At 43.3% G+C, this 25,733-nt stretch overlaps 1 pseudogene; it reads left to right on the top strand.

Annotated features, from left to right (window-relative positions):
- Nucleotides 1-2,584: 2,584 nt before the first annotated feature.
- Nucleotides 2,585-2,702, top strand: LOC124720614 (annotated as a pseudogene).
- The last annotated feature ends 23,031 nt before the right edge of the window (nucleotides 2,703-25,733 follow it).

The raw sequence follows: 25,733 nt of genomic DNA, 5'->3' as shown, positions 1-25,733 counted from the left end.
CTGCAGGCGGCGGAGGAGGACACGGCGGTCGGTCGGCGACGATTAGCCCGTGTAGGGTCAGGACGCAGGACATTATGTTTACCTTCTTACCTATTCCCTGGTAACAAAACAGAAACTTAAGGAAATGAGAGGTGACTATTGTTGACTACAGATATACTAGTTAGGATACACTGCAAGACAAGAAAAAAAGGGCACACCAGGAAGGAATTATCCTAACCGGACGGAAATCGGCAGATGTGATGCGCATGAACACAAAAGCAAATGATTAGAATTTCAGGAAAACTGGATGCTCTATTCGAGAGAAAGAGGGGTCACAATTTGAGCAAGTCAGTAATGTGTTGGTCCACCTCTGGCCTTTATGCAAGCAGTTACTCGACTCAGCAGTTGACTGATGGAGTTGTTGGATGTCCTCGTGGGAGATACTGTGCCACATTCTGTCCAGTTGCCGCGACAGATCATCAGAAGTCCGAGGTGGTTGGAGAGCTCCAGACGTTCTCAATTTGGTATCCCAACACATCCGGGGCGTCTCCACACACATGTTAACTGGTTGTCGGGACTCAGTTCCAAGCGAGACTCGTCACCAAAGACATTTTTACTCCAGTGAATTAGATTCCAGGCCAAAGACTGTCGCCCGCCATACCACCAGACAACCACCTGGTATGCCATTTTATTTTGTAGCAGACCACGTTTGGTTGTGTTCTGCAGCACCTTTACAACACAGCCCCATTTTGTTGCCATCCAGGTCGGTCTATCCTATGCTTACATTTCAGCAAGATAATGCCCGCCCGCACACAGCGGGAGTTTCTACTGCTTGCCAAACCGTACCATGGCCAGCAAGGTCGCCGGGTCTCTCCCCAATTAAGGACGTTTGCAGCATTATGGGCAGGGCTCTCCAACCATATCGGGATTTTGACTTTCTAACGCGACAAGCAGGCGCTGACAGATGTGAAAGTTACCGAACTATCAGTTTAATAAGTCACAGCTGCAGAATACTAACGCGAATTCTTTACAGACGAATGGAAAAACTGGTAGAAGCGGACCTCGGGGAAGATCAGTTTGGATTCCGTAGAAATGTTGGAACACGTGAGGCAATACTGACCTTACGACTTATCTTAGAAGAAAGATTAAGAAAAGGCAAACCTACGTTTCTAGCATTTGTAGACTTAGAGAAAGCTTTTGACAATGTTAATTGGAATACTCTCTTTCAAATTCTGAAGGTGGCAGGGGTAAAATACAGGGACCGAAAGGCTATTTACAATTTGTACAGAAACCAGATGGCAGTTATAAGAGTCGAGAGGCATGAAAGGGAAGCAGTGGTTGGGAAAGGAGTGAGACAGGGTTGTAGCCTCTCCCCGATGTTATTCAATCTGTATATTGAGCAAGCAGTAAAGGAAACAAAAGAAAAATTCGGAGTAGGTATTAAAATTCATGGAGAAGAAGTAAAAATTTTGAGGTTCGCCGATGACATTGTAATTCTGTCAGAGACAGCAAAGGACTTGGAAGAGCAGTTGAACGGAATGGACAGTGTCTTGAAAGGAGGATATAAGATGAACATCAACAAAAGCAAACGAGGATAATGGAATGTAGTCAAATTAAATCGGGTGATCCTGAAGGAATTAGATTAGGAAATGAGACACTTAAAGTAGTAAAGGAGTTTTGCTATTTAGGGAGTAAAATGACTGATGATGGTCGAAGTAGAGAGGATATAAAATGTAGACTGGCAATGGCAAGGAAACCGTTTCTGAAGAAGAGAAATTTGTTAACATCGAGTATAGATATAAGTGTCAGGAAGTCGTTTCTGAAAGTATTTGTATGGAGTGTAGCCATGTATGGAAGTGAAACATGGACGATAACTAGTTTGGACAAGAAGAGAATAGTAGCTTTCGAAATATGGTGCTACAGAAGAATGCTGAAGATAAGGTGGGTAGATCATGTAACTAATGAGGAGGTACTGAATAGGATTGGGGAGAAGATAAGTTTGTGGCACAACTTGACTAGAAGAAGGGATCGGTTGGTAGGACATGTTTTGAGGTATCAAGGGATCACGAATTTAGTACTGGAGGGCAGCGTGGAGGGTAAAAATCGTAGAGGGAGACCAAGAGATGAATACACCGAGCAGATTCAGAAGGATGTAGGCTGCAGTAAGTACTGGGAGATGAAGAGGCTTGCACAGGATAGAGTAGCATGGAGAGCTGCATCAAACCAGTCTCAGGACTGAAGACCACAACAACAACAACAACGCAACAATTTGACAGAATTTGGCACGATACCCCTCAGGAGAACATCCAACAGTTCTACCAATCAGTGCCAAGCCGAATGACTGCTTGCGGCACAGAGGTGGACCAACACCCCAGCCGGTTCTAGGCACTTCAGTCTGGAACCGGGCGACCGGTACAGTCGCAGGTTCGAATCCTGCCTCGGGCGTGGGTGTGTGTGATGTCCTTAGGTTAGTTAGGTTCAAGTAGTTCTAAGTTCTAGGGGACTGATGACCTCAGATGTCCCATTGTGCTCACAGCCATTTGAACCATTTTTGGACCAACACTCTATTGACTTGATCAATTTAGTGGAGCTCTTTCTCTTGAATGGCAACGGCCTTGCCGCAGTGGATACACCGGTTCCCGTGGGATCACCGAAGTTAAGCGCTGTCGGGCGTGGTCGGCACTTGGATGGGTGACCATCCAGGCCGCCGTGCGCTGTTGCCAACTTTCGGGGTGCACTGACCCTCGTGATGCCATTTGAGGAGCTACTCGACCGAATAGTAGCGGCTCGAGTCACAGAAAACCATCGTAACGACTGGGAGAGCGGTGTGCTGACCACACGCCCCTCCTATCTGCATCCTCAGCTGAAGGTGACACGGCGGTCGGATGGTCCCGATGAGCCATTTGTCGCCTGAAGTCGGAGTACTCTTTTTTTTTTCTCTTGAATACATCGTTGTGATTTTCTGGAATTGTAATCATTTGTTTCTCTGTACATGTATATCACATATACCGATTTCCGTCACATTCAGATAATTGCTTTGTCGTGTGTCATTTTTTGTCGTAGAACTTATTACTGTTGCATGTCTGCACGTGCAGTTACTGAAAAAAAATGATTATTCGGTACAGGTTGTGCATTTTATGCAAAACACTTTTTTTTCGTGCTAGCCAAAGATCTTTCGGCACCTCTGTCCCATCATCAGTGTGTTTTGTTTATTGAAAAACTGTAAAAAGTAAACATATTTTGCAGGCGGCGATGGCCGAGCGATTCTAGCCGCTTCAGTCCCGATCCGCGCGACTGCTACGGTCGCTGGTTCGAATCCTGCCTCAGGCATGGATGTGTGTGATGTCCTTAGGTTAGTTAGGTTTAAGTAGTTCTAAGTGCTAGGGGACTGATGACCTCAGAAGTTAAGTCCCATAGCGCTCAGACCCATTTGAACTTGCATTATGAGAAATGAAACGTAGAGCCTCAATATTAATGAACTGAAACAAAAACTTTGTTCTGAGTTAGGATCAGTCAGTTCCCTGGCATGGACGCTTCTTAATTACGTATTTATTTTGTAATTTGTCTCGTTAGCTTTTGCACTGATGAGGCGTGCAGTGTAGTTACGCGCCATTGGATCGCCTTCTCAATTGGCTTATACAAGTACAAAAAGAGATATATTGCTGTTTGTTTCTCCTGACGAATGTAATATACCGCGTTTCAAAGGTTTTTGCAGTTCCAGTCTTTATATGCGTGACTTTGTGGCAGTCTGTCTGTGTACTCCCACGCTGATGGACATAAGAGGTCTGTTCAAAAAGAATTCCGGAGCTCTGTCCACAAAATTTTTCTGTGCATGTTCTCCTTCGATATACTCCCCTCAACAGTTGATACATCGCTCCCAACGCCGTTTCCGCTTCCGGAAATAGTCTCGTTACGCCTTTTGCTGGATCACTCGAAGCGCCGTCTCCGAATTTTCTTTGATTTCGTCTATCGTTGCGAATCTTCGTCCTTTCAGCAGGATTTTCAACATTGGAAATAAAAGAAAAAAAAATCGGCAGGAGCCAGATCTGGAGAGTACGCAGGATGAGGCAGTACAGTGATTTCGTTTTTTTGTGCAACAGTCACGGACCAACAGGGATGAATCTGAGGCTGCGTTATCGTGTTGGAAAAGCCACGAATTGTCTCGCACATTTCAGGCCGTTTCCTTCTCACATTTTCTGGCACGCGCCGCAACACGTCTCGATAGTACCACCTATTAACAATTTGTCCCTAGGCACGTATTCATGATGAAGTTATACTTCAAAGTCAAAGAAAGCCTGACCTGACGAGTTTTTTTTTTTTTTTTTTTTTTTTTTTCCTCTCTCTCTCTCTCTCTCTCTCTCTCTCTCTCTCTCTCCGTAGAACCTTTCCCGACCCACTGTGAAGACTGAATCTTGATCTCAACATCATAACCGTGCACCCACGTCTCATCAGCATTTATTATTCTCTTAAGGAATATCTCGTTCTCATTTGCGCCATCCAAAAGCTCTTCACAGATTGCGAGGCCAAGGTCTTTCTGGTCTCGACTCGTCAGCCGTGGAACGAATCTCGCGGCTACACGGCACATTGCAGAATGACGTGTCAGGATTTCGTGACATTATGTCCAACTGTAATGTTACATTCTTCTGCAGTCTGTCGGGCAGCCAATCTTTCTATTGGCACGCACAATTTCGTTGACTTTCCTGACACGAGCGTCGTCGGCAGATGTCGGAGTGCGTCCTGAAGGAGGGTCACATTTAACTTCAGGCCGGCCATTTTTAATCTACATCTACAACCATACTGCGCAAGCCACCTGACGGTGTGTGGCGGAGGGTACCTTGAGTACCTCTATCGGTTCTCCCTTCTATTCCAGTCTCGTATTGTTCGTGGAAAGACAGATTGTCGCTATGCCTCTGTGTGGGCTCTAATCTCTCTGATTTTATCCTCAGGGTCTCTTCGCGAAATATACGTAGGAAGGAGCAATATACTGCTTGACTCCTCGGTGAAGGTATGTTCTCGAAACTTCAACAAAAGCCCGTACCGAGCTACTGAGCGTCTCTCCTGCAGAGTCTTCCACTGGAGTTTATCTATCATCTCCGTAACGCTTTCGCGATTACTAAATGCTCCAGTAACGAAGCGCGCTGCTCTCCGTTGGATCTTCTCTATCTCTTCTATCGACCCTATCTGGTAAGGATCCCACACTGCTGAGCAGTATTCAAGCAGTGGCCGAATAAGTGTACTGTAACCTACTTCCTTTGTTTTCGAATTGCATCTGTTTAGGATTGTTCCAATGAATCTAAGTCTGGCACCTGCTTTATCGACGATCAACTTTATATGATCATTCCATTTTAAATCACTCCTAATCCGTACTCCCAGATAATTTATGGAATTAACTGCTTCCACCCCCCCATGAACCATGGACCTTGCCGTTGGTGGGGAGGCTTGCGTGCCTCAGCGATACAGATAGCCCTACAGTAGGTGCAACCACAACGGAGGGGTGTCTGTTGAGAGACCAGACAAACATGTGGTTCCTGAAGAGGGGCAGCAGCCTTTTCAGTAGTTGCAGGGGCAACAGTCTGGATGATTGACTGATCTGGCCTTGTAACATTAACCAAAACGGCCTTGCTGTGCTGGTACTGCGAACGGCTGAAAGCAAGGGGAAACTACAGCCGTAATTTTTCCCGAGGACATGCAGCTTTACTGTACGATTAAATGATGATGGCGTCCTCTTGCGTAAAATATTCCGGAGGTAAAATAGTCCCCCATTCGGATCTCCGGGCGGGGACTACTCAAGAGGACGTCGTTATCAGAAGAAAGAAAACTGGCGTTCTACGGATCGGAGCGTGGAATGTCAGATCCCTCAATCGGGCAGGTAGGTTAGAAAATTTAAAAAGGGAAATGGATAGGTTAAAGTTAGATATAGTGGGAATTAGTGAAGTTCGATGGAAGGAGGAACAAGACTTTTGGTCAGGTGATTGCAGGGTTATAAATACAAAATCAAATAGAGGTAATGCAGGAGTAGGTTTAATAATGAATAAAAAAATAGGAATGCGGGTAAGCTACTACAAACAGCATAGTGAACGCATTATTGTGGCCAAGATAGACACAAAGCCCATGCCTACTACAGTAGTACAAGTTTATATGCCAACTAGCTCTGCAGATGATGATGAAATTGATGAAATGTATGACGAGATAAAAGAAATTATTCAGGTAGTGAAGGGCGACGAAAATTTAATAGTGATGGGTGACTGGAATTCGTCAGTAGGAAAAGGGAGAGAACGAAACATAGTAGGTGAATATGGATTGGGGGGAAGAAATGAAAGAGGAAGCCGCCTTGTAGAATTTTGCACAGAGCATAACTTAATCATAGCTAACAGTTGGTTCAAGAATCATAAAAGAAGGTTGTATACCTGGAAGAAGCCTGGAGATACTAAAAGGTATCAGATACATTATATAATGGTAAGACAGAGATTTAGGAACCAGGTTTTAAATTGTAAGACATTTCCAGGGGCAGATATGGATTCTGACCACAATCTCTTGGTTATAAACTGCAGATTGAAACTGAAGAAACTGCAAAAAGGTCGGAATTTAAGGAGATGGGACCTGGATAAACTGAAAGAACGAGAGGTAGTACAGAGTTTCAGGGAGAGCATAAGGGAACAATTGACAGGAATGGGGGAAAGAGATACAGTAGAAGAAGAATGGGTAGCTCTGAGGGATGAAGTAGTGAAAGCAGCAGACGATCAAGTATGTAAGAAGACGAGAGCTAATAGAAATCCTTGGGTAACAGAAGAAATATTGAATTTAATTGATGAAAGGAGAAAATATAAAAATGCAGTAAATGAAGCAGGCAAAAAGGAATACAAACGTCTCAAAAATGAGGTCGACAGGAAGTGCAAAATGGCTAAGCAGGGATGGCTAGAGGACAAATGTAAGGATGTAGAGGCTTATGTTACTAGGGGTAAGGTAGATACTGCCTACAGGAAAATTAAAGAGACCTTTGGAGAGAAGAGAACCACTTTTATGAATATCAAGAGCTCAGATGGCAACCCAGTTCTAAGCAAGGAAGGGAAGGCAGAAAGGTGGAAGGAGTATATAGAGGGTTTATACAAGGGCGATGTACTTGAGGACAATATTATGGAAATGGAAGAGGATGTAGATGAAGATGAAATGGGAGATACGATACTGCGTGAAGAGTTTGACAGAGCACAGAAAGACCTGAGTCGAAACAAGGCCCCGGGAGTAGACAGCATTCCATTAGAACTACTGACGGCCTTGGGAGAGCCAGTCCTGACAAAACTCTACCATCTGGTGAGCAAGATGTATGAAACAGGCGAAATACCATCAGGCTTCAAGAAGAATATAGTAATTCCAATCCCAAAGAAAGCAGGTGTTGACAAATGTGAAAATTACCGAACTATCAGTTTAATAAGTCACGGCTGCAAAACACTAACGCGGATTCTTTACAGACGAATGGAAAAACTAGTAGAAGCTGACCTCGGGGAAGATCAGTTTGGATTCCGTAGCAATGTTGGAACACGTGAGGCAATACTGACCCCACGACTTATCTTAGAAGAAAGATTAAGGAAAGGCAAACCTACGTTTCTAGCATTTGTAGACTTAGAGAAAGCTTTTGACAATGTTAACTGGAATACTCTCCTTCAAATTCTGAAGGTGGCAGGGATAAAATAAAGGGAGCGAAAGGCTATTTACAATTTGTACAGAAACCAGATGGCAGTTATAAGAGTCGAGGGACATGAAAGGGAAGCAGTGGTTGGGAAGGGAGTAAGACAGGGTTGTAGCCCCTCCCGGATGTTATTCAATCTGTATATTGAGCAAGCAATAAAGGAAACAAAAGAAAAATTCGGAGTAGGTATTAAAATTCATGGAGAAGAAGTAAAAACTTTAAGGTTCGCCGATGACATTGTAATTCTGTCAGAGACAGCAAAAGACTTGGAAGAGCACCTGAACGGAATGGATAGTGTGTTGAAAGGAGGATATAAGATGAACACCAACAAAAGCAAAACGAGGATAATGGAATGTAGTCGAATTAAGTCGGGTGATGCTGAGGGAATTAGATTAGGAAATGAGACACTTAAAGTAGTAAAGGAGTTTTGCTATTTAGGGAGTAAAATAACTGATGATGGTCGAAGTAGAGAGGATATAAAATGTAGACTGGCAATGGCAAGGAAATCGTTTCTGAAGAAGAGAAATTTGTTAACATCGAGTATAGATTTAAGTGTCAGGAAGTCGTTTCCGAAAGTATTTGTATGGAGTGTAGCCATGTATGGAAGTGAAACATGGATGATAACTAGTATGGACAAGAAGAGAATAGAAGCTTTCGAAATGTGGTGCTACAGAAGAATGCTGAAGATAAGGTGGGTAGATCACGTAACTAATGAGAAGGTATTGAATAGGATTGGGGAGAAGCGAATTTTGTGGCACAACTTGACTAGAAGAAGGGATCGGTTGGTAGGACATGTTTTGAGGCATCAAGGGATCACAAATTTAGCATTGGAGGGCAGCGTGGAGGGTAAAAATCGTAGAGGGAGACCAAGAGATGAATACACTAAGCAGATTCAGAAGGATGTAGGTTGCAGTAGGTACTGGGAGATGAAGAAGCTTGCACAGGATAGAGTAGCATGGAGAGCTGCATCAAACCAGTCTCAGGACTGAAGACCACAACAACAACAACAACTGCTTCCAGTTGCTGACCTGCTATATTGTAGCTAAATGATCTTTCTTTCTATGTAATCGCAGCACAGAACACTTGTCTACATTGAAATTCAATTGCCATTCCCTGCACCATGTGTCAATTCGCTGCAGATCCTCCTGCATTTCAGTACAATTTTCGATTGTTACAACCTCTCGATATACTATAGCATGATCCGCAAAAAATTTCCGACGTTATCCACAAGGTCATTTATGTGTATTGTGAATAGCAACGGACCTACGACACTCCCCTGCGGTACACCTGAAATCACTCTTACTTAGGAAGACTTCTCTCCATTGAGAATTACATGCTGCGCTCTGTTACCTAGGCACTCTTCAATCCAATCACACAATTGGTCTGATAGTCCGTATGCTCTTACTCTGTTCATTAAACGACTGTGGGGAACTGTATCGAACGCCTTGAGGAAGTCAAGAAACACGGCATCTACCTGTGAACCCGTGTCTATGGCCCTCTGAGTCTCGTGGACGAATAGCGCGAGCTGGGTTTCACACGATCGTCTTTTTCGGAACCCATGCTGATTCCTACAGAGTAGATTTCTAGTCCCCAGGAAAGTGATTATACTCGAACAGAATACGTGTTCCAAAATCCGTGTGGACCATTCGTAACACCGAGTACTGCTTAAGCACTCTTCACCGTAGGCTTCCAGCATCATTTGGTGTTTCTCTGTAAAGATTTTCTCGAGTTTCATGCAAAGTTTAATGCAGAGGCGTTGATCCTCTAACTCTGCCATCTCGAAATTGGCAACTAGTGCGACACAACGTTCTACTCAATACAGCACTGAACAATAAATAACAGACGTACAACAATGAAACTGCAATGTGCAGGCATGCCAACCCCATTTCGCACCAATTGGCGCGAAATTAGGACGGTTCCGAATTTTTTGTGAACGGGCCTCGTATAACACTGGAGAATCATCTCACTGGCCAAAACCACATCGTCGTAATATACTGACACGGAATAACAAAACGCAAATGACAGCTAAACCTCTATTGTTAAGTATGAGTAATGTTGTTGCGGTCTTCAGTCCAGAGACTGGTTTGATGCAGCTCTCCATGCTACTCTATCCCGTGCAAACTTCTTCATCTCCCAGTACTTACTGCAGCCTACATCCTTCTGAATCTGCTTAGTGTATTCATCTCTTGGTCTCCCTCTACGATTTGTAACCTCCACGCTGTCCTCCATCACTAAATTGGTGATCCCTTGATGCCTCAGAACGTGTCCTACCAACCGGTCCCTTCTTCTTGTCAAGTTGTGCCACAAACTCCTCCTCTCCTCAATTCTGTTCAGTACCTACTCATTAGTTACGTGATCTACCCATGTAATCTTTAGCATTCTTCTGTAGCACAACATTTCGAAAGCTTCTATTCTCTTCTTGTCTAAACTATTTATCGTTCACGTTTCACTTCCATACATGGCTACACTCCATACAAATTCTTTCAGAAACGACTTCCTGACCCTTAAATGTATACTCGATGTTAACAAATTTCTCTTCTTCAGAAACGGTTTCCTTGCCATTGCCAGTCTACATTTTATATCCTCTCTACTTCGACCATCATCAGTTATTTTGCTCCCCAAATAGCAAAACTCCTTTACTACTTTAAGTGTCTCATTTCCTAAGCTAATTCCCTCAGCATCACCCGACTTAATTCGACTACATTCCAAGATCCTCGTTTTGCTTTTGTTGATATTCATCTTATACCCTCCTTTCAAGACACTGTCCATTCCGTTCAACTGCTCTTCCAAGTCCTTTGCTGTCTCTGACAGAATTACAATGTCATCGGCGAACCTCAACGTTTTTATTTCTTCTCCATGGATTTTAATACCTACTCCGAATTTTTTTTTCTGTTTCCTTTACTGCTTGCTCAATATACAGATTGAATAACATCGGGGACAGGCTGCAACCCTGTCTCACTCCCTTCCCAACCAGTGCTTCCCTTTCATGCTCCTCGACTCTTATAACTGCCATCTGGTTTCTGTACAAATTGTAAATAGCCTTTCGCTCCCTGTATTTTACCCCTGCCACCGTCAGAATTTGAAAGAGAGTATTCCAGTCAACATTGTCAAAAGCTTTCTCTAAGTCTACAAATGCTAGAAACGTAGGTTTGCCTTTCCTTAATCTAGCTTCTAAAATAAGTCGTAAGGTCAGTATTGCCTCACGTGTTCCAACATTTCTACGGAATCCAAACTGATCTTCCCCGAGGTCGGCTTCTACCAGTTTTTCCATTCGTCTGTAAAGAATTCGCGTTAGTATGTTGCAGCTGTGACTTATTAAACTGATATCAGTATGTATCATTAATTAAAAATTTAAAGAAATAATTAGGATTTTCTTCGAATCATCATTAACAATGCCGCAACGAAGACGGTCGAATATTTCTCGACAAAGCCGTAACGCAAGAAGGATACAAGATTTGCGAATGAAAGGACTGAAGAAGAACAACAAGTTGCCCGGGAAGAGCACCGTCTAAGTATGGCTCGCTTCGTGCTTCTCAATCACAAGACAAAGTGAGAGCAGCCCGTGAAACGGCTCGGTTAGTAAAGCGAAATCGTCGAGCCAACAACAGAGATCAACATGTAGATAATTTTCGACGCACAAGAAGAGATTTATCGCGTGATTATTTGAATCGAGCAGCGTTTAGATACGATTGCAGCACTGATTACGGCTGGCCGTTGTGGCCGAGCGGTTCTAGGCGCTACAGTCCGGAACCGCGCGACTGCTACGGTCGCAGCTTCGAATCCTGCCTCGGGCATGGATGTGTGTGATGTCCTTAGGTTAGGTAGGTTTAAGTAGTTCTAAGTTCTAGGGGACTGATGACCTCAGAAGTTAAGTCCCATAGTGCTCAGAGCCATTTGAACCATTTTTGCTTCCCCAAAGATTGTGGTGCAGTACGTGACGAACATGGGGAGTGATTTCAACAAGATACTGCCACATTTGAGAAGAGGTATGCCATCTTCTGCCATCTGCCATTTGAAGCACTGATTACTGCTTGCATCCTTGCGTTTGCATTCGGCCGATGGACGTTGTTTGCGAGTATTGTGGCTCACTGGAGTTTTCCGGAGAAACGCACGAATTGTGCTGCCTTGGTGGGAAAGTAGTTTTAGCCAGTGATCCAACATTTCGGCTGCAGTTGCTTCTTCCGGAATAGCAGCCACATTGTTAGGAAGTATGCCGTACGGCACATTCATCATTAAAATTACCGTTAAATCTTGAAGCTATTGGAGAACCAACATGTAATATTACAAAAAACTCAGGAATGGCCAGAGTTTTATCAGCGTCCAAGATCATCATCTGGGAGGAATGCACAATAGCACATAAACGTGCATTAGAGCCACTTAACCGAACATTGAAAGATCTACGCAATGACTCGAGATGTTTTGGAGGAGCAATGATTTTACTGTCCGGCGATTTCCGCCAAACACTGCCAATACTTCCAAGATCAACGGCCGCAGACGAAATAAATGCTTGCCTCAAATCATCGAATCTATGGTGCTATGTGAAGAAACTTCAGCTGACAGCAGACATGAGAGTTGCATTGCTTAATGATACACCTGGTGAAGGTTTCTCTGAGCAATTGCCGACTATCGGTAAACGTCGAGTACCTGTAGAAGAATCGAGCGGACTGATTTCATTTCCTCATAATTTCTGTAACTTTGTCTCATAGAAAGACGAACTTCTTAGCAAAGTATTCCCAAACATCATTACTCACTACATGGTTGAGTGAGTGAGCAATTTTAGTGGCTAACAATAAAGATGTAGATGACACAAACTACATAATTCAGAATGAGATCATTGGTAAAATGCATTCATTCAAATCCATTGACGGTGTAACAAATGAAGATGATGCCACCAACTATCCAACAGAATTTTTAAACTCCTTGGATGTGCCTGGCTTACCACCGCACAATTTACGCTTAATGGTTGGCTCCGTAGTAATCGTGCTTCGAAACATAAACCAACCGAAACTGTGCAACGGTACGCGTTTGGTGGTAAGTAAATTGATGAACAATGTTATTTACGCGACGATACTCAAAGGAAAATTCGTAGGTGAGGAAGTTCTCATTCCGAGGATCCCTTTGACCCAACCGATATGCCGTTTGAGTTTATAAGACTCCAATTTCCGGTCCGTCTTGCATTCGCCACGACCATTAACAAATCACAAGGCCAATCCTTGGAAGTTTGTGGTTTGAATCTGGAATATCCATGTTTCTCACACGGTCAGTTATATGTGGCATGTTCACGGGTCGGAAGACCATCTGCGTTGTTTGTTCTTGCGCCTGATAATAAAACAAAAAATGGCGTGTATCACAAGGTACTTAATTGAAGAGTACACGCTATGCACCAAAAAAACATAAAAAATAAAGAGTCATTAAAATACCTAATTTTTTAATTTTATTTCCTAATAAAAAATTGAACTTAACATCCAAAATCTGATTATTTATTGGCTTTAAGGTGGGTAGGACGTCAAACGGGCCAACTTGGAGCAAGAGAGGCACCACAGGACATTTTAATTTCCACTGTCTATACTTCTACAAATAAATTCATAAAACTTTGAAAGCATGATCGGGAAGGATTCACGATTCATACTCATAGCAGTGGAAGCTCAAAAACGTAACAAAATACATTTTTTTACATGTGAAATTTCAGCATTTTTTCACTTACTACTGGCTACATATGTTGCTATAGGTAAACTTTTCTTCCTAAGTAAGAGAGATTCTTCGATGAATTTTGCACACCATACCAACTATAGTTACATGTATATGAAACTCTAGAGTTTATTTAATTTCCGAAAAAATGAAAGAACTGTTACATTTTAAACTTCATGTTTCGAAAAAACTCAAATTTTATAGTTAATTATCTCAATTTTTACCACAATTTTTAATAGATTTGGAAAATTCTAGAGTTTCATACACCTTTTTAAGTATGGTTTGTATGCTGTGCAAAATTCATCGAAGAATCTCTCTTACTTAGGAAGAAAAGTGTACCTACAGAAACAAATGCAGCCAGTAGTAAGTGAAAAAAATGATGAAATTTCACACGTAAAAAAAGAAGGTATTTTGCTACATTATGGAACTTCCACTGCTATGAGTGTGAGTCCTCAATCCTTCCTGGTGATGCTGACAAAGTCTTACGAATTTATTTGTAAAAGTATAGACAGTAGAAATTAAAATGTCCTGTGGTGAGTCTCCTGCTCCAAGTCGGCCCGTTTGACGCCCTACCCTCCTTAACCCATTACTGGCCAAAACTCAATCGGATCATTTTTTGCAAACTTTTGTACATAAATACGTTACATGGAGTGATTAATTGAATAAAAAGTTGTTTAGAAAATTTTCAGTTTATTAGAACAAAAACTATAGGCCGTCCCATTTTTGGGACATTGGCCAAATGCGCTATGCAAATTCACAACCTTATTCTCCATGGATAATATTGTAAGAAACAACACAAACAATGAATAAAGAATGTTTTAATATTATTGAATGTCTATTCAATATGAAATGAAGCAAAACACTTGTCGTGTACACGAACATTGGCTCTGAGCACTATGGGACTTAACATCTTTGGTCATCAGTCCCCTAGAATTTAGAAAAACCTAACTAACCTAAGGACATCACACAACACCCAGTCATCACGAGACAGAGAAAATCCCTGACCAACATTGTACCTATCACAAATTTTTGTTGTTTTTTCTTGCAGTAAGCACATCTTTTCTGTGTTTTACTCTCTTCTGTGTTTTACTTGACACAATGACATGAATTCCAAGATATAGTCATACATCTGTGCTCACCTGCCTTCCCATCAATTTGCTTCCTTGTGGTCCTCTGCGTTTTGGTACTGATCCTGTTTTCTTTGGTAGGTAAAACATCACTATTCTCCGTGGGACATCCAAAAGTGAGAGCTTCTCATCAGAGTTAGCAATTTGGTATGCACGCCATGTGTTTACTGTGCAGATATCTATAATCTGCGTGAATAATGGCCACCACCATTTCTTTGACCTTATCCTCGTCCTATAAAGTGATATCTGCTTGTCCAGTAGCTCACGCCAGCCATATGGGCACATCAACAATAAATGACAATGTGAGATGCCATTGTCCCATTATTGGGGCGCATAAAATATAACGATATTGCACTTACTTGAAAAAATCTGACATTCGGGAGGACGACGGTTCAATCCCGCGTCCGGCCATCCTGATTTAGGTTTTCCGTGACTTCCCTAAATCACTCCAGGCAAATGCCGGGATGGTTCCTCTGAAAGGGCACGGCCGACTTCCTTCCCAATCCTTCCCTAATCCGATGAGACGGATGACCACGCTGTCTGGTCTCCTTCCCCAAAACAACCAACCAACCAAAAAATCTGAAGTATACTTAATCTAACACGGACATCCGTATGCTCATGACAAACACGCCCAGACAACTAAATCACACATTGTCGTCCAGAAACTACCAGCAGACATACAATGCTGCCAAGTGAGAGAACAAAAAATCGGCAAGTTTATAATTTTGCTGACATGAAGTACTTAGAAAAAAGTTATTTATTTTACATTTACAGGCATTATAGCAGTATGATGAACCTACAGGTGCAACAATGAAGGCTAAAAGCTCCATTGCTTACGTAGAAATAAGTAAAATATACGCGTCCCAAAAAAGGGACAATGGTTAAGGCGCAACAGAGTTCGCCGGGTCAGCTAGTCAAAAATGAAAGTAGAATTGGTGCAGTCAGGGCAGTACGTCCGGTAATGGATGCGGCCCCGACTTTTAAAGTCGCTGTTTTTCGGCAGTTTCCCCCACGCTTTCCCGCCGCCGCTCAACAGTGCTTGCGACCGTCTCGGCCACGTCGTTCTCGCCGCAGTTCTCTGGACCGCTGTGTGGGCCTCCATCTTACAACTGGGTATTGGGGTCGGCGTGATAGCGCGCGCACGGGTCAGCACATGTGGGTCACGACCCGGCCTGTGACGTCACCGCCCTGGCGGCTACACAGCTATGCCGATTCTACGTCTGCTGTCCGCGCCTTCCTCGCGTTTTCTTTTATTTTTTATTTTGTTAAATGTGGTGTCACCGCCAGACACCACACTTGCTAGGTGGCAGCCTTTAAATCGGCCGCGGTCCGTTAGTATACGTCGGACCCGCGTGTCGCCACTGTCAGTGATTGCAGACCGAGCGCCGCCACACGGCAGGTCTAGAGAGACTCCCTAGCACTCGCCCCAGTTATATATATATATATATATATATATATATATATATATATATATATATATATATATATATATTATAACGATTGTTCCCCTTTAGGAGAGCGATTGAACTTGAATTCATAATTTCATCTTCGGATGTTTTTCTTCTTTGCTTCCCAAAACCTCCTCATCCTCTCAGAATGCTCCTTCTTCTGTTCCTCTGTCCATTTTTTACCAGGCTGACGCGATGTTCTTTCCCCAAACTTCACAGTTGTGATTTTATGCCGGCACTCGGTGCGATCTTCGAGATATTTTATGTTGATCTGCTGTAGATCCCTCTCGACTTCTTTCAGCCATTCCGTGCCACATTTACTCCTTGTTATAATATTGAATAATTTCTTTGCTGTTCTGGAGCCTTCCATCCTGTAGATGTGTGTATAAAATCTGGCTCGGCGCTTTCTGATTTCATCTGTTACTATGCTGATCTTTCTATAGAGCTCGTTTTGTGGTCTCTTCATCCAAATGCCATTTTTGTTGATTGAACCGTAAATCTTCCTGAGAATTTTTCTTTCCTGCTTTTCTATTTCCTTAATTTTAGAATGACCATCAATCACCATTGTTTCAGCTGCATAGATTGCTTCTGGAAGAATCACTGTTGTATAGTGCCTTAATATATATATATATATATATATATATATATATATATATATATATATATATATATATAGTTCTATATATATGTAGTTCTTTTGAAAAGTGTACCTATTCAAAGAGTAAAATAGTATTGGCAGAATAGGGATAAAAATTGCCTTCCGTCTCCCGTATATATATATATATATATATATATATATATATATATGCCTCAATTTACAAGTAAAATGAACATAATACCTCTGATGGTTTTGAAAAAAAAAAACATTATTCATTCACTAGTAAAATTTAGCTTTTTTTGTACATTAATTATTATAAAACAGTTTCCGATTGTTTGGTGGTTCTCAATTTACTTGTAATAGCTTATTACCATCTGCAGTACAAATTGACCAAATTTCATGTTTCTAACCCCATTAGTTTATCAAATAGTGGTACCTGAAAGTAATAAAAGCCGGCCGCGGTGGCCGAGCGGTTCTAGGCGCTTCAGTCCGGAACCGCGCGACTGCTACGGTCGCAGGTTCGAATCCTGCCTCGGGCATGGATGTGTGTGATGTCCTTAGGTTAGTTAGGTTTAAGTATTCTAAGTTCTAGGGGACTGATGACCACAGGAGTTAAGTTCCGTAATGGTCAGAGCCATTTGAGCCAAAGTAATAAATTGTAGTTTCGAGAAAATTCCGTGTAAAGTTTAATATTGCCATTGATCAGAATTAATTACCACTAGTATCTTCCTGCACCATACTGAGCTTCTTTTCTTCTCTTGGTCCCTCTTCATTTCTGTCTGGCTTCTTTTGTGCGTTTTAATTTAGCAATATCTGCTTTGCAGATTCTCTCTTTATCTATTGGCACCAAAGATTTTGCAGTATTTCCACTAGATTTTATGCTCAACAATTCCAAAACATCTAGTTTTGTAATCACACCAACATTGAAGCATAAACTAGCATCACAAATACCAAATTTGAGGGTTGTAAGCTGAACAAATACAGTTTTAAGTAACCGGTTCGAAATGACAGAATTCACACATTAATTTAAATTTTGGGTTTTCACATGAATACATTTCTTCAGCAAGACACCTTTACAAAGGTCTCTAAATATCGGTTTAATTCCATTCATTACTGATGCAGGTAAAGAATGTTTGTGGTCATATCTGGCACTTCTCCAGTACTTGCACCAAGTGTCAGGATAATTCAGTAAAGACCGTGCACTGGATTCTCATTTGTGCAAAGCTTATGGAGAAAGATAGCCCATACAGCTTTTTTCGTCTTTACTGAATTCCCTACATTTCTTCTTATGGCCAAGCCATAATAATTCTGTAATGTATCTACTTCAACATTTGTGAGGCCAACTTCACCACCTGTCTTCTTACCATCTTCTATTACTATTTTTGACTTTTCTTTCAATAATCTTCTCAACCTGGACCCCATTCTCTTCTGGGCATGCCAAATGCGCTCAAATTTAGAAATTGTTACATCAAGACCATAGGGCTGTTCTGCACATAGGCCACGGACATGAATAAACCTCGCTGTCACCGTCGAGATTTTGCACAGACCGTCAGGAAAACCATCATATCTCACGAAAAAATTGTCGTATTTGTATAAAACAGTAAGAAAGGCCAGCCATTTCAAATACGCTAAAATCTAAATATCGCAGTTTTGAAGCCCACTTGCCTTCCGTCTCCCCTTGATATTTGTTACAAAAAAATGTCCGTGAATTCGCAAGGGACCAAATTGCTGAGGTTATCGGTCTATAGACTTACACACTACTTAAACTAACATATGCTAAGAAAAAACACACACGCCCATGCCCGAGGGAGCACTCGAATCTCCGGCGGGAGAGGCCGCGCAATCCGTGACATGGCGCCTCAAACCGCGCGGCCACTCCGCGCCGCTGTCAATTACACAAGGATGCCAATGAAACTTATATACTTTGCCATAGAGGTGCCTAAAGAAAAGAACAATTTGTGTACATAGCCGTTAAGAGCGGTAAACGGAAGTAGATGTTTCGGTATTGGTAACTAAAAAATGGTTCAAATGGCTCTGAGTACTATGGGGCAACATCTGAGGTCATCAGTCCCCTAGAACTTAGAACTACTTAAACCTAACTAACCTAAGAACATCACACACATTCATGCCCGAGGCAGGATTCGAACCTGCGACCGTAGCAGCAGCGCGGTTCCGGACTGAAGCGCCTAGAACCGCTCGGCCACAGCGGCCGGCTATTCGTAACTCTGATGATACTTCTCCATCACATATTACAATCTCCAATACGTGAACATCAACAACTTAACTGCTGCCAACTTCTGCGCTGCTTATCAATCGGTTCTTATGCTAGAAATGACACACGGGAGCTACACTTTTCGTGGAATCCCATTCTGAGGACGTTCATGTTTACTTGCGACAATTGCTAGTTCGACGATAAACTCACCAGTGGAATCTAAAAGATCGTACTTCAACGAATAAATTTAGACAACATAGCCTATGGAGAAGCCGGCCGCGGTGGCCGAGCGGTTCTAGGCGCTCCAGTGTGCAGCCGCGCGGCCGCTACGGTCGCAGGTTCGAATCCTGCCTCGGCCATGGATGTGTGTGATGTCCTTGGGTTAGTTAGGTTTAAGTAGTTGTTACTTCTAGGGGACTGATGACCTCAGATGTCAAGTCCCATAGTGCTCAGAGCCATTTGAACCATTTTGATGCTATATTTAAGTTACAATGAACGGTCGAGATCGCAATAATATTTGTTTCTTTACCGGTTTCGGCTCATGCTAAAGCCACCTTCAGAATTTTTGGCCCTGAAATGGTACGAACAGCAAAGTTAGAAACAGTGTTTTCCTTCTTTCATTACGGAAAAGTCTCTTTCAACATTCGCAATGGGACCGGACACAACCAAAATACGAAAAGAAGTACAGAGGAGTTTGGAAATGATTTACATTAGCAGTTTTTTATATCGTACTTATGAATGAACGTCAGACAGCGTACGCACGATTTCTCAAAATAACCCCACCGACCTCAACAATGAGCAGTGTGTTAATGTCGGTGGGGTTATTTTGACGGATTTACTTCAGATTTTACATGATACACTAACAAACGTTCCGACGGGCATAGCCTACATATATTTTCAACACATATCATACGGAAGCCCGGAGAGACTTTTTGAACACCCCGTATGGTAACAATACGACTATATTAAGACAAGCTGTCACTTAACATGGTTACAAAAAATGTCCAATCCTTTTTGGCTAGTTTACTTCAAGTTTTTACACAGTACTCTGATAAAGGTTCAGAAGGGCATAGGCTACAATCTTTTAGATACACAGGGTGAGTCACCTAACGTTACCGCTGGATATATTTCGTAAACCACATCAAATACTGACGAACCGATTCCACAGACCCAACGTGAGGAGAGGGGCTAGTGTAATTGGTTAATACAAACCATACAAAAATGCACGGAAGTATGTTTTTTAACACAAACTTACGTTTTTTTTAAATGAAACCCCGTTAGTTTTGTTAGCACATCTGAACATATAAACAAATACGTAATCAGTGCCGTTTGTTGCATTGTAAAATGTTAATTACATCCGGAGATATTGTAACCTAAAGTTGACGCTTGAGTACCACTCCTCCGCTGTCCGATCGTGTGTATCGGAGAGCACCGAATTACGTAGGGATCCAAAGGGAACGGTGACGGACCTTAGGTACAGAAGAGACTGGAACAGCACATTACGTCCACATGCTAACACCTTTTTATTGGTCTTTTTCACTGACGCACATGTACATTACCATGAGGGGTGAGGTACACGTACACACGTGGTTTCCGTTTTCAATTACGGAGTGGAATAGAGTGTGTCCCGACATGTCAGGCCAATAGATGTTCAATGTGGTGGCCATCATTTGCTGCACACAATTGCAATCTCTGGCGTAATGAATGTCGTACACGCCGCAGTACATCTGGTGTAATGTCGCCGCAGGCTTCCACAATACGTTGTTTGATATCCTCTGGGGTTGTAGGCACATCACGGTACACATTCTCCTTTAACGTACCCCACAGAAAGAAGTCCAGAGGTGTAAGATCAGGAGAACGGGCTGGCCAATTTATGCGTCCTCCACGTCCTACGAAACGCCCGTCGAACATGTACCTCACCCCTCATGTACATGTGCATGTGCGTCAGTGAGAAAGACCAATAAAAAGGTGTTAGCATGTGGACGCAATGTGCTGTTCCAGTCTCTTCTGTACCTAAGGTCCATCACCGTTCCCTTTGGATCCCTACGTAATTCGGTGCTCTCCGATACACACGATCGAACAGAGGAGGAGTGGTACTCAAGCGTCAACTTTAGGTTACAATATCTCCGGATGTAATTAACATTTTACAATGCAACAAACGGCACTGATTACGTATTTGTTTATATGTTCAGATGTGCTAACAAAACTAACGGAGTTCCATTTAAAAAAAACGTAAGTTGGTGTTAAAAAACATACTTCCGTGCATTTTTGTATGGTTTGTATTAACCAATTACACTAGCCCCTCTCCTCACGTTCGGTCTGTGGAATCGGTTCGTCAGTATTTGATGTGGTTTACGAAATATATCCAGCGGTAACGTTAGGTGACTCACCCTGTATATGGTATATAAAATATATAAACTACATAAAGAGGAAAAGTTGTTGGCAGAAACCTCGAAGAGTTCTCGATACATTTAGTTCAAATGTTTACACGATACTCTAAAGAGTTTAGAATGTACATAGTCTATATATTTATTAATATATATCATACATAACTAGGTTAGAGGCGTCATGTCACGAATCTCGCGGGCCCCTCCTGCCGGAGGTTCGACCCCTCCCACGTGCATGGGTGTGCGTGTTGTCCTTGGTATAAATTAGTTCAAGTAGTGTGTAAGTTTAGGGAGCGATGACCTCAGCACTTTGGTCCGTTAGAAATTCACACACATTCGAACATAGAAAGGGAAGTTTTCTACCAAACACAGTGACAAATTGTTGACCGATCTCCTTCAAGTTTTGAAACGATACTGCAATAGACATTCGGACGGACATAAGACTGAAGCGCCAAAGACATTAGTACAGGCATGCGTATTCAAACACAGTGATATGTAAACAGGCAGAATACGGCTCTGCGGTCGGCAACGCATATATAAGACAACAAGTATCTGGCGAAGTTGTCAGATCGGTTACTGCTGCTGCAATAGCGGGTTATCCAGATTTAAGTGGGTTTCAATGTTCTGCTGTAGTCGGCGCACGAATTTCAATGCTAGGCCATCTTCATGTGTCAATGTGCGAACCATTGAACGAAGCATCATCGATATGGGCTTTTTAAGGCGAAGGCCCACTCGTGTACCCTCGATGACTGCACGACACAAAGCTTTACGCCACGCCTGGGCCCGTCAACACTGATATTTGACTGTTGATGACTGGAAACATGTTGCCTGGTCGGACCAGTCTCGTTCCAAATTGTATCGAGCCGATGGACGTGTACAGGTATGGAGACAACCTCACGAATCCGTGGACCCTGCATTTCAGCAGGGGACTGTTCGAGCTGGCGGATGCTCTGTAATGGTGTGGGGCGTGTCCAGTTGGAGTGATACGGGACCCCTGATACGTCTAGATACGACTCTGACAGGTGACACGTACGTAAGCATCGTGTCTGATCACCTGCATCCATTCGTGTCAATTGTGCATTCCGACGGACTTGGACAATTCCAGCAGGACAATGCGACTCCCCTCACCCTTCGGAATTGCTACAGGGTGGCTCCAGGAACACTCTTCTGAGTTTAAACACTTGCGCTGGCTACCAAGCTCCCCAGATTGAGCACATCTGGGTTGCTTTGCAAGGGGCTGTTCAATAGAGATCTCCACCCCCCTCGTACTCTTACGTGATTTACGGACAGCCCTGCAGGATTCGTGGTGTCAGATCCCTCCAGCACTACTTCAGACATCAGTCGAGACCACGCCACGTCGTGTTGTGGCACTCCTGCGTGCTGGTGGGGACTCTAGACGATATTAGGCAGGTGTACCGGTTTCTTTGGCTCTTCAGTGCATATATTGCTAGCAAAATTCTCGATACGATTGTGGGCCATGTACTTGAGCTATTTACACGATACTGTAAGAGACACTAGGAGGGACACATGAATTATATTTTAACGTGTCGTATACACTGTGTGATCAAAAGTATCAAGACACCTGGCTAAAAATGACTTACAAGTTCCTCGCGCCCTCCACCGATAATCCTGGAATTTAGTATGGTGTTGGCCCACCCTTAGCCTTGATGACAGCTTCCACTCTCGCAGGCATATGTTCAGTCAGGTGCTGGAAGGTTTCTTGGGGAATGGCAGCCCATTCTTCACGGAGTGCTGCACTGAGGAGAGGTATCGATGTCTGTCGGTGAGGCGTGGCACGAAGTCGGCGATACAAAACATCACAAAGGTGTTCTATAGGATTCAGGTCAGGACTCTGTGCAGGCCAGTCCATTACAGGGATGTTATTCTCGGGTAACCACTCCGCCACAGGCCGTGCTTTATTAACAGGTGCTCCAATGATCAAAACAAGAAAAAATGTCAGTAAACATTACCTCTAAAACGGGTACCTTGAAACTTATGAGCACTTGTTCATTAGAAGAGTTGTGTTCCAAAGTACCGTAGATGAACAGGTGCTCATAGCTGTTAAGGTAAGCATTTTAGAGCACACGATTACTGGACGTTTTTTCATGTTTTGGTCCATACTGCCACTTCCCAAAATTTGGAAAGCAAAGAGGTTCCAGTAGAAGAGATCTGTTTGACAATATTGAAGATGTAGAATATCTCATATACGTATTAGACCCATTTTTACTTGACTTTTTGTTTCAAATGACCATTCCAGTCATATCCCTGAACATATTACTTTTGAAACACCCTGTATCATATATATATAAAGAGTAAACGTAGCATAAATCTCGATATGTTTTTGATCGACTTACTTTAAACATACGGGGGACACTCAATAACTAACATAACACATTTCATTTCCCGAAAGAAGGTCGATTTTAGTCAGGATTCCAATATACTATTCTACTGGCCATTAAAATTGCTACACCACGAAGATGACGTGCTACAGACGCGAAATTAAACCGGCAGGAAAAAGACGCTGTGATACGCAAATGGTTAGCTTTTCAGAGCATTCACACAAGGTTGGCGCCTACAACGTGCTGACACGAGGAAAGTTTCCAACCGATTTCTCACACACAAACAGCAGTTGACCGGCGGTGCCTGGTGAAACGTTGTGATGCCTCGCGTAAGGAGGAGAATTGCGTACCATCACGTTTCCGACTTTGATAAAGGTCGCATTGTAACCAATCGCGATTGCGGTTTATCGTATCGCGACATTGCTGCTCGCGTTGGTCGAGATACAATGACTGTTAGCAGAATATGGAATCGGTGGGTTCAGGAGGGTAATACGGAACGCCGTGCTGGATCCCAACGGCCTCGTATCACTAGCAGTCGAGATGACAGGCATCTTATCCACACGGCTGTAACGGATCTCCATCCCTGAGTCAACAGAAGGGGACGTTTGAAAGACAACAACCATCTGCACCAACAGTTCGACGACGTTTGCAGCAGCATGGACTACCAGCTCGGAGACCGTGGCTGCGGTTACCCTTGACGCTGCATCACAGACAGGAGCGCCTGCAATGATGTACTCAACGACGAACCTGGGTGCAGAAATGGCAAAACGTCATTTTTTCAGATGAACCCAGGTTCTGTTTACAGCATCACGATGGTCGCATCCGTGATTCGTGACATCGCGGTGAACGCACATTGGAAGCGTGTATTCGTCATCGGCATACTGGCGTATCACCCGGCGTGATGGTATGGGGTGCCATCGGTTACACATCTCTGTCACCTCTTGTTCGCATTGATGGCACTTTGAACAGTGGACGTTACATTTCGGATGTGTTACGACCCTTGGTTGTACCCTTCATTCAATCCCCGCGAAACTCTACATTTCAGCAGGATAATGCACGACCGCATGTTGCAGGTTCTGTACGGGTCTTTCTGGAAGCAGAAAATGTTCGACTGCTGCCCTGACCAGTACATTCTCCAGATCTCTCACCAACTGAAAACGTCTGGTGAATGGTGGCCGAGCAACTGGCTCGTCACAATACGCCAGTCACTACTCTTGATGAACTGTGGTATCGTGTTGAAGCTGCATGGGGAGCTGTACCTGTACACGCCATCCGAGCTCTGTTTGACTCAGTGCCCAGGCGTATCGAGGCCGTTATTACGGCCAGAGGTGGTTATTCTGGGTACTGATTTCTCAGGATCTATGCACCGAAATTGCGTGAAAATGTAATCACATGTCAGTTCTAGTATAATATATTTGTCCAATGAATACCCGTTTATCATCGGCATTTCTTCTCGGTATAGCTATTTTAATGTCCAGTAGTGTATATTATTCCTTACACTTTTGGCTACAAATTTTGCACCATAATGTCGCTACAATGTGACGACCTTCCAGCACCTTAGATTGGGAGGCCTGTATGCCGTCATGATACCACGCTGCTGGTCTATGTCAGAGCCGACGTCCTGTCTTGCTAACCTCCCCATCACGAACATACTGCTTCCCGCACAGTGCATCCTCCGTTGGGCCCAACAGGTGGAAGTCGGAAGGTGTGAGATCCAGGCTGTGGAGTGGACGAGGAACAACAGTCCAGTGGAGTCTTGTGAGCTCCTCTCGGGTGGGCAGACTTGTGGGAGTCCTGCCGTTGTCATGGAGAAGGAGAAGTTAGTTTACATTTTTGTGGCTACTGATGTCGTTTTTTTCAGTTTGCTGAGGTTGGCGCAATACATTTCAGAGCTGATGGCCGAACCAGGGGGGAGGACGTCAAACAGAATAGCCCGTTCAGATGGCGCAGGGAGCGGCTCTGGACTTTTTCTTCACAGCAGGTGGTGGTGTGACGTCACTACACCGGTTGACGTTTCGTTTCCAGTTCGAAGTGCTGCACTAATTTTTCATCGCCTGTGACGATGTTCGGCAAAAAATTGTGACAATCAGCCGCGTAACGCACACGCAATTCCCTGCAGATGGTCCTTCGTTAGTCTTTACGATCTTTCGTTTGGCAGTTTTCAAGCTTTATTTGGGGAAAGGCACCAAACAGCGAGGACACCGGTACCATCGGTATATGGAGAAAGAAGCAGGCCGTGGCGTGTCAAAGGAACCATCCTGGCATTTGCCC

This window comes from Schistocerca piceifrons, chromosome 11 (assembly GCF_021461385.2).
Source record: "Schistocerca piceifrons isolate TAMUIC-IGC-003096 chromosome 11, iqSchPice1.1, whole genome shotgun sequence".
Taxonomy (NCBI): domain Eukaryota; kingdom Metazoa; phylum Arthropoda; class Insecta; order Orthoptera; family Acrididae; genus Schistocerca; species Schistocerca piceifrons.
The sequence above is the reverse complement of the archived record's forward strand: the minus strand, read 5'-3'. Positions and strand labels throughout refer to the sequence as shown.